We start from the raw sequence: 19,796 nt of genomic DNA, 5'->3' as shown, positions 1-19,796 counted from the left end.
TTGTTTTCACTGGAAAGACAGAGGCTGAGGGGAGACCTGATTGAGGTCTACAAAATGAAAACTGATAGGATGATACCTGCCTTTAAAAGAGCCTATAGGAAATTAGTTGGGGCAGTCACAATCTCATCCCAAACAGGCGTCATTTTAAAAACGAACACTGCCTATGAAAAAGCAATCTTTTTCAGACAGGGCAAGACAAGCTTTGTCTCATGAACCAGTGACCACCTTCCATAGGCCACCCTCCAATCTTAAACTTCATCAACTTCTGGATCATTTTCTTCAACATTGAACTCATCACTTTAATTGCTCAACTATCCCTCCTCTTCACAGAAATGAATAAATATTTCCTCATCCAGTCTCAACTTCATATTGTGCTGTAGCTCCTATTCTTCATTAACCTCATTTGCCAGAGATCTGTTTACTTGCCCTGGAGACCATTTAAAACATAAACTACTTTGTTCAAAATCCTTAACAAGTCCCTTCAGATGGGTAAATATTTCTCGCCCCTCAAAACTGCCATCATACAGTTTAAGAAACTCACTCTAATCCAGATGGCTTCTGCAACTACAATCCCATAGCAAGATTTCTTCTCAAGGTCAATTAGAGATGGGCAATACATACTGGGTTAGCTCTGCTCCCACCCTATAAATAAACTGCATCTTGCTCATACAGTCACCACCCTGCTGCATACTCTATTTTCATCATCTGTCTTAGTTCATTCCGTCCACTAAGAGCACCAAGAGGGATGCTGGTTTAAAAAAAAGGAGTGACACATTACTGCTTCACTTTCGCAAACTCATCAATCTCATAGCTGGGAAAAGAATGAAGTGAGGGCAAGACCACTCACAATGCAACCTTTGGGCCCATCGATGCCCAATCTAGGAATGAACTTCAAACATAATTCCGTGGACATGGGTCAGCATTCATGTGCGTGAACAATATAGTTTCCATCACCCACAACCAAGTTGGCCTGACATCAAATCAAGACACCTCTGCTCTTGCTACCAAGCTGGAGGAAGCTCAAAAATCAAAACCATCCTTTGCTTGACTGAAACTCCAAGCACTTGACTTCGACATAATCCATCTGATCAACACTCGGTCATAAACCTCCACAAGTATTAACAAAGGTATCAATGCAGCTTAAGTTGATGAGTTCAGGCAAGAACACAGACTGGCAGGCAGGATGAGGAAGTAACCCATTATGGTGGCAGAGAGAATATGGTTAGCACTGCCATTTCCTTATCCCCATCATAAATTCTCCTGGCTCCATTTGTCAAGGACCTACATTTGATTTTGTTAATCTTTTCCTTTTAACATACCTACAGAAACTTCTATAGTCCATTTACATGTGATAACAAAGAACAAAGAAAACTACAGCACAGGAACAGGCCCTTCGGCCCTCCAAGCCTGCACCAACCATGCTAAAACCCCCTACCCTTCCGGGGACCGTATCCCCTCATTCCCATCCTATTTGTGTATTTGTCAAGACACCCCTTAAATGTCACTATCGTATCTGATTCCACTACCTCCCCAGCAGCAAACCCCAGGCACCCACCACCCTCTGTGTAAAAAACCTACCTCGTACATCTCCTTTAAACCTTGCTCCTCGCACCTGCCCTTGTACATTTTCAGAGGAATACTACAAATGCAAAATCGTCATAAAGTCAGCCCTGGAAGTGAAGATAATGAATGCCAGGCTTCGTGATTTGTGCCCTTCACTTCAACCTTGACTTCAGTAGACCAATCCACAGGTCTTTGAGCAGAATAGCGAAGTGTGGCCCTGAGAAAAGGCAGCTCTTAACCCAGCATTCTGCCCTTCCTCCTTCCACTTTCATTGCTTTTCTGCAGCAGAGTTGACGTGGTCAGGTTTCAATCCTGTTAGAACATAGAAAAGCTACAGCACAAACAGGCCCTTCGGCCCACAAGTTGCGCCAAACATGTCCCTACCTACTAGGCTTACCTATAACCCTCTATCTTACTAACTTTCATGAACTTATCCAAAAGTCCCTTAAAACACCCTATCAAATCCGCCTCCACCACCACTACCGGCAGCCGATTCCACGCACCCACACCCTCCGAGTGAAAAATTTACCCCCAACATCTCCTCTGTACCTACTCCCCAGCATCCTAAACCTGTGACCTCTTGTGGCAACCATTTCAGCCCTGGGTAAAAGCCTCTGAGTATCCACTCTATCAATACCCCTCAACATCTTATACACCTCTATCAGGTCACCTCTCATCCTTCGCCTCTCCAAGGAGAAAAGATCTAGCTCTCTCAACCTGTCCTCATAATGCATGCCACCTAATCCAGGCAACATCCTTGTAAATCTCCTCTGCACCCTTTCTATGGCTTCCACATCCTTTCTGTAATGAGGCGACCAGAACTGGGCACAGTACTCCACTGTTGTGGTTTGTTTAATGAGGTGCTCCCATGTAACATGGTTAGCAACAGGTTCTTCCCACATTGAAAAGCAGGCAACTTGACATACAAAGGAGGACTTCAAGTGTGCCCTTAAAATGTTTTCTCTGTCCCCCTGGAGATCAAGTGCAATTTTAATGAAGACAGGATTGTCTTTGGATGCTCATTATTTGGCACCCAGATGCAGTGTCCAGACAAGCAGAGCTGACTTTGCATTGATTACAGTTGCGATGCTGTGGAAGAATTGGCTTCAGTGAAGCTGCTGGAATTAGTTCACCTGTCTTACCACTTGGCTTTGAGTATCTGAGGGAACTTTGATGGGTGATCCAAGTCTCAAATTAATATAGAAGGGTGATGTCAATAACAGTAAAAGCCTTTGCCCTCTTATGGAGATATAATGAATTGGAGGGGGCAAAAAATAGATTCTTGAGGGACTCCTGAGCTATCGGTACAGGAATGAGAAGAGATCAATGCAAGTACTTCAAGCAATGACGAGACAGAAAAGAATGAAACCAGGCAAGGGCATCCTATCTGTCTGGAAATAGTTAAGTTTGAAGTAGATGGTATGGCTAATCGTGTCAAATTCTATAGACATATCCATATGTATATGAGGGATCGTTTACCTTGTTAACACAAGATGACATTTGCAACGTCTCTAATTGTATTCTTGAGGAGAATTATCTTTGTATTCCAGAGATGCATTCTTGAAAATAACACTGCTAATTCCCTTCTTTAACAGCAAGGCAGGACAAACAAGATATAACAAAAAAAAAATGGCATGATAAACAGTTTTTTCATACAATAGAGGTAAAACAGGATTCATTTCCATGCTCGTTAAACATTATGCTGATGTACGGAGTTTCAATTTAATGAACACAGAGCTATTCACTTATGTTTGGATCAGATAGCAATGATTCTACCTGCACCCTAAAAACATTATTAGAATACTTTTCACACAAGTTTAATGAATAAAGGGTTAACAAAGATAGAGGCACGGGGCGGCACAGTAGCACAGTGGTTAGCGCTGCTGCCTCACAGCGCCAGGGACCCGGGTTCGATTCCCAGCTCGGGTCACTGTGTGGAGTTTGCACGTTCTCCCCATGTCTCTGTGGGTTTCCTCCAGGTGCTCCGGTTTCCTCCCACATTCTGAAAGATGCGCTAGTTGGGTGCATTGACCCGAACAGGCGCGACGAGGGGAATTTCACAGTAACTTCATTGCAGTGTTAATGTAAACCTTACTTGTGGCAAATAAATAAACTTTATAAGAGACAAAGTTATTATGCAAAACAATTTCCAACTAATGTTGCAGGTGGAGAAATACAATATGAAAATAAAGAGACGGATGAAGAAAGCTAAATTTAAGAACCTGTAAAAGGTCCACAAGATGTAGCAAGGAGCAGCCAAAAGGATGAGCACTGTACTATAGTGCTCCCCAAAAGAACGTCAGATAGTGTGGGTGTAAAGAAAGCTGTATCACTTGTATTTGGCTGCATTGGTCATAGATAAATACAGCATCAACAGGTCCAACTCAGCTTCTTTCAACTGTGTGGACCTTCTCAGTTAACAGTTAAGATCTGCAACCAAAATCAAGGTTTTCAAAAGTAACTGGTCACTTGAAAATTATACATTTGCTCACTGGCTGGTGGTTAGCACTGTTGCCTCACAGAGACAGGGATCTGGGTTCAATTCCCGGCTTGGGTCACTGTCTGTGTGGAGTTTGCACATTCTCCCCGTGTTGGCGTGGGTTTCCTCCAGGTGCTCCGGTTTTCTCCCACAGTTCAACAGATGTGCTGGCTAGGTGCATTGACCACGCTAAATTCTCACTTAGTGTACCCAAACAGGTGCCGGAGTGTGACGACGAGGGGATTTTCACAGTAACTTCATTGCAGTGTTAATGTAAGCCGACTTGTGACTGATAAATAAACTTTAACTTATACGTTTTAGCACTGATTCTGTAGAATTCACATCAAAAGCAAATTCAGCATCACCAGCAAGTCCTAAGTATGACCGAAATGCACCAAATAGCAGTTCTTTAAAAGTAAATCTCCTTGAAGGTGCCATGATTCACAAAATCCAGCTAGTAAATAAAGAATACTTCATGCAGCAAACATTGTAAACAATGTTCTTCACATTTCAACACATGGATCAGTATCCAACTCCCTCCGAAACAGAGGCTAGCACAAAAGGTCAGCACACAGGTTACTGAATCGTCAGTCTTGCCCAATTATACAGTGTGCAACACAGTTGGAGTACACACAACATACTCAACATGTAATAATCATGTTAGTAGATTTTTCTAAGAACTGGTTTCAAGATTGTTACTGGTCAACTTACTTATTCCTCACCTGCCTTCAAATGAATCTAAGTAAATCAAATTCACATTATTAATTGATCTCTCCTCTCGGGGAGGGTGGGGGGCAACAAAAAAAAAAAACCACCCTGAAAGCAAGGCCTCTGCATCGGATTGTTACATGATCCTTGCTTTCACAACTGCCAGATGCCAGAGTCTATAATAGCACCCTTGAAGAGGTCATTTAAAGGAGAGTCAACAGGGTGATTAAAAGTTAGTGCCAACTGCATATATGGGCACTAAAATTAACAGTTATTTTGATTCTGAAACTATCGAGCAAGCTCAATACTTCAATTTAACCTTTCATTAATATTCAAACAGCATTAGAGTGAAATGCAAAGTACTCAATATTTCGTTCCATAGAATTAATTGTATACCAGAAAGAAAATATGCTGGCACCATAAACACCACAAAAGTAGTCCATTATATAACATTTAACAGTTTAAAATACATATTACACTGCCATCTTAAGATGAACCTAGATTTTAGACCAAATGCAGTTGCGATGAATGGATTTATATTTGAGGGTGACGTTGTATCAGATTCCTGCCAGTATGTGGGAATATTGCATTACACCAGCCAATGGCACAGCTGAATATCTGCAACAAGGAACTATTTGCCTAATGATCAAAAACCAGGTGAGAAAATTAGTGCAGGGTGAGAAAGTGTGATGGGCACTGAAGGTGCACTATTAGAAATAATAGTTAAAATGTTTGCCAATCCTCTCTGTCCTGATGAAAGATCAGTCAAGAAATTCTTCAACTTTTGGTTTTTCTCTCCAGCGATGCTATTTCCAGAATTTTCTGTTTTAATTTATAATTGGGCAGTCATGGACTAGTTTAAATTGGGGAAACATTGCTGTCAACTCAATGGCACTACATTATGCTGGCAGTGATTGCTGGCGAGATTGATAGATGAAAAATTAATTTGTACAAAAATGGGAGGTTCGCCTCGAGTTCTGGAAAATATTCTGTGCAGTCGTTTTATGATTCAGTGTTTAAACAATACACTCAGATCGAAATAGACAGTTTGAAGGCTCAGCAGCAGTGAGGTTTGGCTTCTGGGGTATGATAATGAGTGACTGAATTTAAATATATTTTAGCATACACTAGTTTAAGCAAGCAAAATGCTGGGTAGAACTTTGACCTCTCGGGGGGGGGGGGACGACGACGACTTGTTGACAACAGCAGGAGATCCTGCGGCCAGCCAATAGCAGGCTGCCTTTCGCAGCAGGTTGCGTGGAAAATCCCGCCCCAGATCATGCTGCACCTTTCACAGTTCTACAGCCTGAACTCCAATTCTTGAAGTTAACTGAGCATAGCTGATGGTAGCACAACTATCCAAGAGTGGTGAAGTGTCTGGACTTCCACACCAGTCAGTCAAAGTCTGGTCAAAAAAACAATTTATACAGATGGTGGCTAGAATTACAAATCTCTTACACTTACAATACACATCTCTTTAACCTGTGTTTAATGCTCCCTCCACCCACATTGTCTAAACCTTTAAGACCTGGCTGGCTGTAGGGATTCGCATTCTAACCAGTATTCTGTAACTTGATTTTGTGTCTCTGTGCACTGTTTGAGAGCACATTTCTACTCCATCTGATGAAGGAGCAGCGCTCCGAAAGCTTATGGTATTTGCTACCAAATAAACCTGTTGGACTTTAGCCTGGTGTTGTGAGACTTCTTACTAGAATTACAAAAACAGAAAATGCTGGAAAATCTCAGGAGGTCTGATAGCATCTGTGGAGAGAGAATAGAGCCAACGTTGAGAGTCTAGATGACCCTCCGTCAGAGCTGAGAACTCAGAGATTCTCCTTTCTAGACTATGAATCTTAAAACATCTCTAATCTTCCATCAGAGCTTATTCCTTTACAGTTTTGTTGCATCCAGTACACCTGAACAATTGTACCTGGACTCGTGTATTTTGTGAGACGATGAAGAACAGACCATTTTAACAGCCTATAACAAAGCATTTTCTTTTTGTTTCAGGTTCCAACGTCCATAGTATTTTGCTTTTATCTTGTGGCTAGAGTGTTAATCAATTTAGCTGTGGTGATCCCCATTACAGAGTGGCTGAAATAACATTCACCATCTGGACTTGTGCAAAGCGAAAGGTCACTTAGATGAGGGACCAAAGGGGAACAGCCAAGGAACAGCCCATGTCAATCACTTCATATCACAATATCTCTGTACTAAAATGACAAAGTAGTCAGATTATTAACATTATCTTCAAGTCGTCATGTCAGAACTCACTACACAAAAATTAAATATAACCGCTACACAGTTAATTAATCCTAAATTGCCCATTTAGAAGGAGTGCAAACTTAACACACACAATAGTCAAAAGATGAAACCTGCAAATTGTCTTGCTACACTTTTAAAGACCAACTGATCCTAATCTCGATTTGTATGATGATCACTGCACAAATGAGAGATTTCCTTCAGCCAAGTCACGCCCATGTACCCTCCCCAATAAAATTTAAAAGCTCATTAAGCACCCAACTGAGATTCCACTACGAGTTTTACAAGCCTACATAACACTAGAACTGAGCTCAGTCATCATGTTCTTAAATAGATCAAGGAGAACACAGCATAATAGCGACTAGTTTGTACAGTAATTTATTTTACCATCGAGTTCCTTTCAAATTTGCTTTTCCAGTTCCTACATTTATAATTATTTAGTTTTGTGTGTTCTTACTGCACAGCAGGTTTACTGTAGCTACCCAAAAGGGGCAGCATTAACAGGTGTGAGTCATGACGCTTGTGAAAATGGAGATGTCAGCACATAATGATTCAGCCATGAGCCATATTGGTGCAAACTTGACCGATTTTGTTTCCAAGCAGGGACAAGGCCCATTTTTCACTATGTATTACTGCTGTTGCACTCTTCCTGCAAGGCAGCATCAAACTGTGTCCAGAAATAAAGCTGATTTTCTTTTTACTGCAATAATCCTGCCTTAAAATTATTGCAAATATTCAAAGAAATTTATTTCTTCCTTACTTAGCAAACCACAACATTTCAAATTGATTTTTTAAAAAACTAATTTTCCTTTATGCCCTGTGGTCTTACTTTCTTGGCTGATTTTGAAGCAACAATCTGAGGTCACATTATATTCAACTCCTCCTTTCTAGACTATGAGTCTTCAACATCTCGAATCTTCCATCAGAGCTTATAACTTCACAGTTCTGTTGCATCCAGTACACCTGAACAATTCTCCCTGGACTTAAATTATTTTAACTTATTCTATTTATTAGTCACAGGTAAGGCTGCACAATCAGTCACAATTAACACTGCAATGAAGTCACCACACTCCGGCACCTCTTTGGGTCCATGCACCTAACTGGCACGTCGTTCAGAATGTGGGAGGAAACCGGAGCACCCGGAGGAAACACACATTGACATGGGGAGAACGTGCAACTCCACACAGTGACCCAAGCCAGAATCGAACCCGGGTCCCTGGCGCTGTGAGGCAGCAGTGCTAACCACTGTGCCGTGTGAGAGACTCTGAAGATCAGGCCACTTTAACAGCCTCTAATGTTCTTTAACAAGCTAGCTTCTGAGCTGTTGACAACAATTAAGAAATAACAATTGTTGTCAAAGGATATGACCTCATTTCATACCACTGAATCTTAATTTATGGCAATGAAATCTCTTTGCAATTGCTTCAGAGTCCATATTAAATGTCACTTTCTTTATATTTTCCACAGGACACAATTGAATACCTAATTCTCAGGCAACTGCTTCATTGTCAATTAAAGGACTGCTTTTGCATAAATTATGCAGAACGTTCCTATTATTCATTAACATGAAAATGAGATACAACTACAAAATGCCTGGAATGGAGGTTGATTGTTGCTGCTTCTACCTGAAGATTGTACATGCAAATGCTTGCAGTCTAAACAAGTTGAACATTATGGAAATGCAGTATTTCCTTTGCTGACCCATTTTTAATAAGCAAACAAAGCCTGAGATGCACGCTGAATTTGTGGTGTTTCAAGCAGCAATTCCCATATGGTATTCCAGCTTCTTGTGCATTTTCAGAACTTGCTTGCATATGGGCACAAGGCACACTGTCTACATGCAAGCATTGCTAAAACACAAAGCAACTGCAAATAAACTCATTAATAAAAGACAACTATGGACAGTTGTAGTGCTTGCAGCAAGATGTATGTTCTTGCATGTAGCGCAATTTATCAAGAACATAAGGCAATCAATGCGGCACTGTCAGGCATGCAGTGGTAAAACACAAACTTTTGATACAAAAGTGAGCAGACAAGATGTAGTTAAAATGTTCTGAATTTTTTTTTCAGATTTTTTGCTTGCTTTAATACGGTTCCATCAAGACAGCATGTTGCTCAGTTTTCTTTTGGCTACAATTATTCAGAGTATATATGAAACAACAAAATAAGAAACAAAGCCCAGAGCAAGAAAAAGCATCAAAGTCCTCCATCCAGTCTACAATCAAGCAGTGTTATTCATGCATCATTCTGGAATCTTTTAAATGAAAGTGAGAAAGCAGGCCTGCAGGGTTTCACATCAGATTGTTCGAGATGACATACAGACAGTGATGCGCGACAATTAAGCACGTGGAACCAAGGCTTCGATATTGAAGGCTTTTATTGTGTAACAATGGAACTACTAACACGAATACACCAGTTCAGACTGAAGGGGTCCTGCTGGAGCAGAGGGTCTTATACCTCGCCACCGGAGGCGGGACCCCACTGGAATGTGCCATGATAACACTTATAACAGGTAAACACCCTAACCCAACAACATAGTACAACCCCCACAGTAACAACACCCTAGCCCAACAGTAACCTAATAACAACCCCCAGTGGTGAACCAACGATGGTTCACCACATTCACCCCTCCTTTAAAAACAAAAGGTGGCGGGGTGCAAGAAAAACAGGTCATATAAACAGAATTCACAAGTCCAGACGGTCTGGAGGACCGCACCGACGCTGTGATCTCCTCAACACCGGTTGCGAAACCGGAGCAGGTGCTTGCGGTGGCGTTCTCTCCAAAACAACGTCCGGCTGTCCCCTCAAGGACTCCCGGGCCGGTTGGCCCTGGTGAGGCGATGGTGCAGGGGATCCTGGAACCTTTGGTGGTGGTGGTGGTGGTGATGGTGGCGCCGATCTCCGAGTCTCAGGCAAGCTATACATGGGAGTAAAAGTGTTATGCACTGGTCCCGGTGCTGACCGCGCCACGTCTGGGGAAGCAATGAGGAGTAGTGGATTCGTGACTGGGGGAATAGGAGCGACAGGAGTTGCTACGTCCCCTGCGGGCGCCAGGTCTCTAATGGAGACAGTGTCCTCTCGCCCGTCAGGATATGCCACATAGGCATACTGAGGGTTGGCGTGGAGGAGTTGGACCGGTTCGACCAAGGGGTCGGACCTGCGAGCCCTCACATGTCGCCGCAGAAGGACGGGTCCTGGGTACGTCAACCAGGCTGGCAATGAGATCCCCGAGGACGACTTCCGAGGGAATGAGAACATCCTCTCGTGGGGAGTAGCATTGGTTGCCGTACACAGGAGGGAGCGGATAGAATGGAGCGCATTTGGAAGGACCTCCTGCCAACGGGAGACTGGAAGGCCCCTGGATTTCAGTGCCAGTAGGACAGCCTTCCAGACTGTAGCATTCTCCCTTTCCACCTGTCCGTTACCCCTAGGGTTGTAGCTCTTGGTTCTACTAGAGGCAATCCCGAATGAGAGCAGGAATTGCCTCAAGTCGTTGCTCATGAACGACGAGCCCCTGTCGCTATGAATGTAGCAGGGGTACCCGAACAGGGTAAAAAGCTCACTGAATGCCTTGATGACGGTGGCAGTCGACGTGTCCGCACAGGGGACAACAAACGGGAACCGGGAGTACTCGTCTATTATGTTGAGGAAATAGACATTCCGGTCCGTTGAGGGAAGGGGGCCCTTAAAATCCACACACAGCCTCTCAAAAGGGCGAGTGGCCTTGACCAATTGTGCCCGGTCTGGTCGATAAAAGTGTGGTTTGCATTCTGCACAAATCCGACAGCTTCTCGTCACTGACCTGACATCCTCCACCGAGTAGGGCAGGTTGCGGGCTTTGACGAAATGGTAGAGTCTGGTGACTCCAGGATGACACAGATCATTGTGGAGAGCCTTCAAGCGGTCCTCCTGCATGATGGCGCATGTTCCGCGCGAGAGGGCATCCGAGGGCTCATTGAGCTTCCCTGGACGATACATAATATCGTAATTATAGGTGGAGAGCTCAATTCTCCACCGCAAGATCTTATCGTTCTTGATCTTGCCCCTCTGCGTGTTGCTGAACATAAACGCCACGGATCGTTGATCCGTGATCAGGGTGAACCGCTTCCCTGCCAGGTAATGGCGCCAGTGTCTGACTGCCTCCACAATGGCCTGAGCCTCCTTCTCCACCGCTGAGTGCCGAATTTCAGGGCCTTGAAGGGTGCGGGAAAAGAACGCGACGGGCCTGCCTGCCTGGTTTAGTGTGGCGGCTAGGGCGAAATCAGATGCATCACTCTCCACCTGGAAAGGGATGGATTCATCCACCGCATGCATCGTGGCTTTCGAGATGTCGCTTTTCAAAGCCTTGAAGGCCAATTGGGCCTCCGGCGTAAGTGGGAAGGTCGTGGACTTAATGAGCGGACGAGCTTTGTCCGCGTAGTTGGGGACCCACTGTGCATAGTACGAAAAGAACCCGAGGCATCTCCTCAGTGCTTTCGTGCTAGCGGGCAAGGGAAGTTCAGTAAGTGGGCGCATACGGTCTGGATCAGGGCCAATGACCCCGTTTTCCACCACGTATCCGAGGATGGCTAACCTGCACGTACGGAATACGCACTTCTCCCTGTTATAGGTCAGATTCAGGCGAGATGCAGTGCGCAGAAAGTGTTGGAGATTCGTGTCGTGGTCCTGCTGGTCATGGCCGCAGATGGTGACGTTATCCAGGTACGGGAAGGTAGCCCGCAACCCGTTCTGGTCCACCATTCGGTCCATAGCACGCTGGAAGACCGAGACCCCATTGGTGACACCAAATGGAACCCTGAGGAATTGGTATAGACGACCATCCGCCTCAAAAGCCGTATATTGTCGGTCCTCTGGGCGGATGGGGAGTTGATGGTAGGCGGACTTAAGGTCTATGGTAGAAAACACTCGGTACTGCGCAATCTGGTTGACCATATCAGAAATGCGCGGGAGAGGATACGCATCCAGCTGCGTATAACGATTAATGGTCTGACTATAGTCGATGACCATCCGAGGTTTGTTCCCGCTTTTGACTACCACGACCTGCGCTCTCCACGGACTAGCACTGGCCTGTATGATCCCTTCCTTGAGGAGCCGCTGAACCTCAGATCTAATAAAGATCCGGTCCTCAGCGCTGTAACGCCTACTTTTAGTAGCGATGGGCTTGCAGCCAGGTACCAGATTCTTAAAGAGGGACGGTGTAGTGATTTTCAGGATGGATAGATTGCATGCGGGGCGCTTTGGGCAATTTGGAGGCTGCGGCTGATTCCCTACTGCCAGTGAAGGGAGTGGCCCACCGTACTGTAGGATCACACTCTTCATGTGGACCATAAAATTTAGTCCGAGGAGAATTGGCGCACAAAGGTGAGGTAACACAAGGAGCCTGTATTGCTCGTAAATTGTGCCCTGTACCTCAAGAGTTACCATACATCGTCCTTGGATCGGTACAGACCGGGACCGTGATGCCATGGAAATTGTCTGCTTGGCAGGGAGAACCCGGAGTCCACACCTTTTAGCAGTTTCAGGGTGTATGAAACTTTCGGTGCTCCCACTGTCAAACAGACAATTCACAGTTCGACCACTTACCTTTATATCCATCATGGAATTCTCAAGCCTGTGGTGCTTAGTCTGGTCCAGGGAGATCGACGCCACCGTTGGCCCCTGGGCGTCACTGCATGCCGCCGATGTTGAGGCTGAGGACCCCTGCTGGTCGCTCCTAGTCGTCGTGGACCATGATGGCCGCCCCCATGAATCGCACGTGGGCGAGGGCGCCAAACGCAGCGACTCCTGGTGGTCTTCCTCCTCCTCCGTCAGCCACGATGGCGCCGTCCTGGGTTCGCACGTGGTCGGACCTCGTGGGTACTGCAACGCCGAAGGAGATTGTCTCCGTTCTGGAGGGTTACAAGCTGCACTGCCGTTTTTAGACTTTGACCTGCAGACTTTGCCGTAGTGGCCTTTTTTACCGCACTGGCTGCAGATTGCCGTTCTTGCCGGACACTGTTGTCGTGGATGCTTGGCCCCACCACAAAAATAGCATCGCTGGCCACCTGGAGCTGCCGCCGTCGTCGGATCGATCTGGGAGCGCGGGTTAGCGGGGCGAGGAGGGAGCTGAGCTTGCTCCTGCCACGTTGACTGCACGTGGTCCTCGGGGTACAGCGCCAAGCTCTTCGACGCCGCTTCCAGCATCCCAGCCATCTCCATTGCTTGGGTCAAGTCGAGGTTCCCCTTTTCCAGCAATTGAAGCCTGATGTACGAGGACCCTACCCCTGCTACGAACGCGTCTCGGGCGAGGTCGTACATATATTGTTCGGCTGATACGTCTTTACAATCGCAACCCCTGGCAAGCTGCAGGAGCTCATTGGCGTAGTCCTCCATGGTTTCGCCCGACTGCCGACGTCGTGTAGCGAGGAGGTAACGAGCGTGTATCTCGTTGGGTGGCTTCGTGTATCGTTTTTTTAGGAGCTCGACGGCCCTCGGGTAAGTGGGAGCCGCACGAATGGCGAGATAAATCGTGTCGCTTACCCTTGCGTGGAGGACCTGGAGTTTATCACTGTCTGCAGTGATAGCTACAGAGGCTGCCAGGTAGTCCTCGAAACACTTCCACCAGTGGTCGAATGTGTTAGCGGCACCGACCGCAAGTGGGTCCAGTGCCAGACGATCTGGTTTTAAGATCTGTTCCATACTCTTTTTTTGTACAGCTGAGAGTTTTCTGTTACACAATAAAATTGATGCGCGACAATTAAGCACGTGGAACCAAGGCTTCGATATTGAAGGCTTTTATTGTGTAACAATGGAACTACTAACACGAATACACCAGTTCAGACTGAAGGGGTCCTGCTGGAGCAGAGGGTCTTATACCTCGCCACCGGAGGTGGGACCCCACTGGAATGTGCCATGATAACACTTATAACAGGTAAACACCCTACAACCCCCACAGTAACAACACCCTAGCCCAACAGTAACCTAATAACAACCCCCAGTGGTGAACCAACGATGGTTCACCACAGACAGTACAGATCCTGTACCTCTTATCAGCTATTGTTTCAACAAAGATGAGTACAAGGCACTCAGTTGTTTCCGTTCCTCCAGTCTAGGGCATTCTCAATATGTTGAAACTCACTCCTCCATCATCATTTTCTATCCAACACTAATAATTCAGTGTTTGCCTCTTCCTAAAATTGTCAGGCCATAAGGAACAAAGAACAGTACAGCATAGAAACAAGCCCTTCGGCCCACCGTGCCAGCACTGACACATGAAGCCTTTCTAAACTCAAGACCTGTTGCCTCTTGGCTGTCCATATCTCTCTATTCCCTGCCTATTCATGTGTCTGTCAAGATGCTTGAAACATTGCTATTGATCTGTTTCTACCACCTCCTGCAGCACATTCCAGACACTTACCACCCTCTACCGAAACTCTCTCATCTCCTTTAAAACTTTCCTCCTTTTACCTTAAACCAATGTCCCCTAGTAATTGACATTTCACCCTGGGATAAAGACCGACTATCCATGCTTCTCAAATCTTGTAAACTTCTATCAGGTCACCCCTCAGCCTCCGATGCCCAAGTGAAAACAAGAAAGTCAGCTAATGTTCTGGGGACTCAGGTTTGAATCCCGCCACTGCAGGTGGAATTAAGAATCTACTGATGGCCATAAAATCGTTGTCGGAAAAATCCATCTGGTTCACTAATGTCCTTTAGGGAATGAAGTCTGCTGTCCTTAGCTGGTCAGGCCGACATGTGACTCTGGAGCCACGGCAATGTGGTTGATTCACAACTGCCCACTGAACAAGGTCAACCAGGGATGGGGCAATAAACGCTGGCCGGCCAGCAACACCCATGTCCCACGAAAGAATAAAAAAAACAAGTTTGTCCAATTTCTCCTCATACCTAATAGCCCCCCAAACCAAGCAACGTCCTGGTAAACCTTTCCTATACCCTCTTCAAAGTCTCCACATCCTTCTCGTACTGTGGCAACCAAAACTGTATGCAATATTCCAAACGTGACCTAACTAAAATTCTATGCAGCTGCGACATGACTTGCCAACTTTTATAGTCTTATGCCCTGACTGATGAAGGCAAGCATAGCATCTGCCTTCTTGACCATCTTATCCACTTGCGTTGCCACTTTTAGGGAATTGTGGACCTGTACGCCTAGATCCCTTTGTATGTTAATGCTTCAAACAAATGCTTTGCATCGGTATTCAAAGGGTTTGACAAGGTTCTTCGTGGTAGGTTGAAACAGAAGGTGAAGTCACATAGGACCTGCAGTGCGCTGGTAAGTTGGATACAGAACTGACATGATCATAGAAGGCAGAGTGTGGCAATGGAAGGGGGTTTTACTGACTAGAGATTACCAGTGGTGTTCAGCAGGGATCAGTGCTGAGACCCTTGATGTTTGTAATAGATATAAATGACATTGAGGAGAACGTAGGAGATCTGATGAGTCAGACTGAGGTCGACACAAAGATTGGGGGAGCTGCAGATAGTGGAGGAAGATTACCAGAAGATACAGCAGGATATAGATAGACTGGAGACTTGGGTGGAGAAATGGCAGATGGAATTTAATCCGGACAAATGAGAGGTGATGCATTTTGGAAAGTCTAATGTAGGAGGGAAGTATAAATTCTGTGCATATGCGAGACGACAAATTCCCTCCTTTGTCCGAGGGTGGACCTACCCTTTCACTAGCTACCCTCTTGCTCCTTATATACAGATAAAATGCCTAGGATTTCCCATAATCCTGTTTGCCAAGGACATTGCATGGCTCCTTTTAGCCCTAACTCCTTGCTTAAGTTCTTTCCTGCTTTCTTTATATTCTTCAAGGGTTCTCTCTGTCTCCAGTTTCCTAAACCTTACATATGCCTCCTTTTTCTTTTTGACTAAACTAACAATTTCTCTTGTCAAAGGTTCTCGAATCCTGCCACCCTTATCCTTCATTTTCACAGGAACATGCTGGTCCTGAGCGCTAATCAACTCCCAAGCTGGTTAGCATCTATACATTAGCTTTACATTCATCTTGTCTTCTCATTTGCTCTTCTCAACCATGACAGAGTTGTGTGTCACAAGTCTTGGCTGGCCATCTTAAGCTTTAAAAAAAAGTTGGCAGCAAAAAGTAATCAGAGATTTAGAGCTCCTTGCCTTGTGGATGGTGCACAAGGCGAGGAGCTCTAAATCTCCGATTACGTTTTGCTCCCAAAGAACTACAATACAATAAGTTCTTGCTGAGAAAATACATCTGATTTGGCTTTGAACATGAAGTTTAACACCCAGAATACATGAACGGTCAGGCTCTCAATAATTCTAACAATTCTGAGCACAAAAATTAAACCACTTATGCATTCAGTTTGAACAGAATTCTGGAAGATTCAAGACTGACAGCAAAGGAAGGAGGCACTAAATCAAACCTTGATTGAAACTGAAGAAAGCAAGCATTTCCATCCGCAATATGCCCTTGTTATGAAATCTCTCCAGCATTCGAAAAACAAGATTATCTGTGACAGAAAATTCAGATCGAGGTCATCCTGTGTACAAACAGTATGCAAATTCGTGGGATTACACAAGTTGAGATATTTTGCTCCACCGTAATTACAAATATGACACCACAGCAATTGGAAGGAGACGTTGGCACTTGTTTAGCTTTTAACTGAAAAGAACACCATTTGGTAATGCAATTCCCCAACCACAAGGAATCAAAGATTGAAGATCACACCCAATACTGAAACATCACAGCACATTATCCCATCAATATGAACATTAATTGAAACACGACCTCTCCCTGCAGTGATTGGAGCCATACCCCACAATGAATCATTGTCTTCAGCAGAAGAAAGAAGTAATCTCGAGGGATTGTTGGTATTCACTCATTGAGACTTTACTCCAGTGTCTCAAGGTAGTCAGGGCACAGAATTGAAATAAAAGCATAATCTTGTGTAGTGAGCATTTAGAACAGAATTCAAGGTCAAATTAGTGCAATTTCCAAGTAAACATTTGGAACCAGTCAAGCAACATGGGCAAGGAAGCATCCCGATTACCACCTTTCCTCAACTGACAAAATCACTAACTCCTCCATGTTGAACACCACTGGAAGCAGCATTGAGGGTAGCAGGGTCACAGAATATTCTCCAAAGATGTGCCGGTTAGGTTGATTGGCCATGCTAAAATTGCCCCTTAGTGTCCTGAGATGTGTAGGTTAGAGGGATTAGCGGGTAAATATGTCGGGATATGGGGGTAGGGCCTGTGTGGGATTGTGGTCGGTGCAGACTCAATGAGCCGAATGGCCTCCTTCTGCACAGTAGGGTTTCTATGAGGGGGTCTTGATTGCCCATCATTTAAAATGGCGTGGGTGCACCACTACTGACCAAGCGTTGAAGGATACCCGTTAGGCTGGACCACCGCAAGAATGAGTAAACTAACAGGAGGGAAAAACCGACTTTACCTCACCAATCTCCCTGCCCCAACTGCATCTGCCCCTGACATTATTAATAGTAGTGACCATCGCAGAGTCCTTGTGGAGACAAAGACCTGCTTCGCATTGAGGATACCCTCCACTTGGCTGCGTCACTAGTCACTATCATTGTACTAAATGGAATAAATTCAGAACAGATCTAACAACTCAAGTAGGCATCCACGAGGAGCTGAATTCTGATCAGAACTGTATTCAATCACAATTTGTAAGTGAGAGACCTGGCTTTTGCCTTACTCCACACCATACCATTTAGCCAGGGGATAAACCCTTACTGAAGACTAATGCACCAGAACTATCCATGCCCCTAGTCAAACTGTTCCAGCACAATTGCAGCAACTGCATTTCTCAACGAGGAAAATTCTCCAAATATTTCCGGTTGAAAAAAAGCAAAACAAATCTAATCCAGCCAATTATCACTCAATCACTTTGCTGATGGTGGAGAGTAAACTGATGAATGGCTAGTGACAGCACCATCAAGCATTTACAATGAGCACAACGTCAGAAATGCTCAGATCAGGCGGCATTTTGGGAACGAGAAAATTAACATTTCAGGTCAATAAAATTTCACTGGAACTTACTCAAGCAATAACCTGCTCAGATGTTCAGAACACTCAACCCCCCGACCTTATTACAGGCTTGGTTCAAACATGGACCTAAGAGCTGAACTCCAGAAGCAAGGAGAGAGGGACTATCCTTGACACCATTTGACTGAATGGGGCATCAAGGAGCCCGAGCAAAACTGAATCAGTAGGTATCAGTTGGACAACTCTCCATCAGTTGGGAGTTAGACCTTGCACAAAGACTCAATCATCTTAGTGCCAGAACATTGGGGTAAAGTTCCTCATGGAGCTAAACTATCAGCTGCTTCATCATGAAGTCAGAAATGGGGACATTCACTGTTGTTTGCTGAGTTCAGTAACATCTTTTGATTTGTCACACATTAGTATACAGTGAAAAGTATTGTTTCTTGTGCGCTATACAGACAAAACATACTGTTCATAGAGAAGGAAACGAGAGTGTGCAAAATGTAGTGTTACAGTCATAGCTAGGGTGTAGAGAAAGATCAACTTAATACAAGGTAAGTCCATTCAAAAGTCTGATGGCAGCAGGGAAGAAGCTGTTCTCGAGTCGGTTGGTACGTGACCTCAGACTTTTGTATCTTTTTCCCAACAGAAGAAGGTGGAAGAGAGAATGTCCAGGGTGCGTGGGGTCCTTAATTATGCTAGCTGCTTTTCCGAGACAGCAGGAAGTGTAGACAGAGTCAAGGGATGGAAAACCGGTTTGTGTGATGGACTGGGCTTCCTACACAACCCCTGCGGTCTTGGACAGAGCAGGAGCCAAACCAAGCTGCGATATAACCAGAATGCTTTCTATGTGCATCTATAAAAGTTGGAGAGAGTCGTAGCAGACATGCCAAATTTTCAGATATTGAAGCAGCATTTGTCTGCATGTAGCAAGAAATGTGCAAAATTCAGGCTTGGGTGAAAAGTGACGAGTATTGGTGCCACAGAAGTGCAAGTCAATGGCCATCTTGAACAGAAGAGAAATAACCATACCCCCTCGACATTCAACAACATTGCCATCATTGAGTCCCCCACTATTAACATATCGGAGGTTACCGTTGACAAGAAACTGAACTGGACCAGCCATATAAATACTGCAACTTCAAGAGCAGGTGAGACACCGAATTCTGCAATGAATAACAACTGCTGGCTCCCCAGGTCCTGCCCACTGTCCAAGCGGTGCAAGTTGGAAGTGTAAAGAACACTTGCCTGGATCAGAGCAGCTCGGCAATGTCCAGGAAAAAGCAGCCTGCTTATTTAGCACCCCATCCACCACCTTAAGCATTCACTCCCTCCACCATCAGTCCACAGTGACAGCATTATGTACCATCTATAAAATACACGATTGCAATCTGCCAAGCCTCCTTTCAAACCTACAACTTCTACCACCCAGAAGGATAAGGATAGCATGGGAATGGGAACACCAACACCTACAAACTCCTCTCCATCTGATTTGCCATTCCTTCACTGTCATTGAGTCAAAATCATGGAACTTCCTTCCCAAATGACATGGACTACAGTAGTACAAGGCGGCAGCTCACCACCACTTTCACAGCAACATTCACACACCAGGAACAAATAAAGAAAACTGGCACAAACAAAAGAAATCACCTGTATCTTGTAAGGAGACTGCGCCAAGATTTGTACCTCGGGACTTGTTCCACGGATTCCTGCTGCTCAGCTATATGACAGCAAAGATGTGAAGTGGTCAAGTTTGAAGATGACAGCAAAATGAGCGTGGGGAAAAAAATTGAAAGAA

General features: G+C 44.9%; 1 protein-coding gene across 25 annotated transcripts in view; it reads right to left on the bottom strand.

Annotated features, from left to right (window-relative positions):
* The window catches only part of arvcfb (ARVCF delta catenin family member b), a 322,152-nt gene that overhangs the window by 132,235 nt on the left and 170,121 nt on the right, over nucleotides 1-19,796 (bottom strand). The window contains exon 1 of one of the 25 annotated variants that reach the window (XM_078227224.1): nucleotides 19,649-19,770. The exons of 22 other annotated variants lie outside the window; for them this stretch is intronic. The gene's annotated coding sequence lies outside the window, so the exon portion shown is untranslated. Of the gene's footprint in view, nucleotides 1-4,753; nucleotides 4,881-19,648; nucleotides 19,771-19,796 lie in introns of those variants that run through there. 2 more of the 25 variants (XM_078227228.1, XM_078227223.1) reach the window with 2 other exon arrangements.

This window comes from Mustelus asterias, chromosome 13, assembly GCF_964213995.1.
Source record: "Mustelus asterias chromosome 13, sMusAst1.hap1.1, whole genome shotgun sequence".
In the NCBI taxonomy this organism is placed as follows: Eukaryota; Metazoa; Chordata; class Chondrichthyes; order Carcharhiniformes; family Triakidae; genus Mustelus; species Mustelus asterias.
The sequence above is the reverse complement of the archived record's forward strand: the minus strand, read 5'-3'. Positions and strand labels throughout refer to the sequence as shown.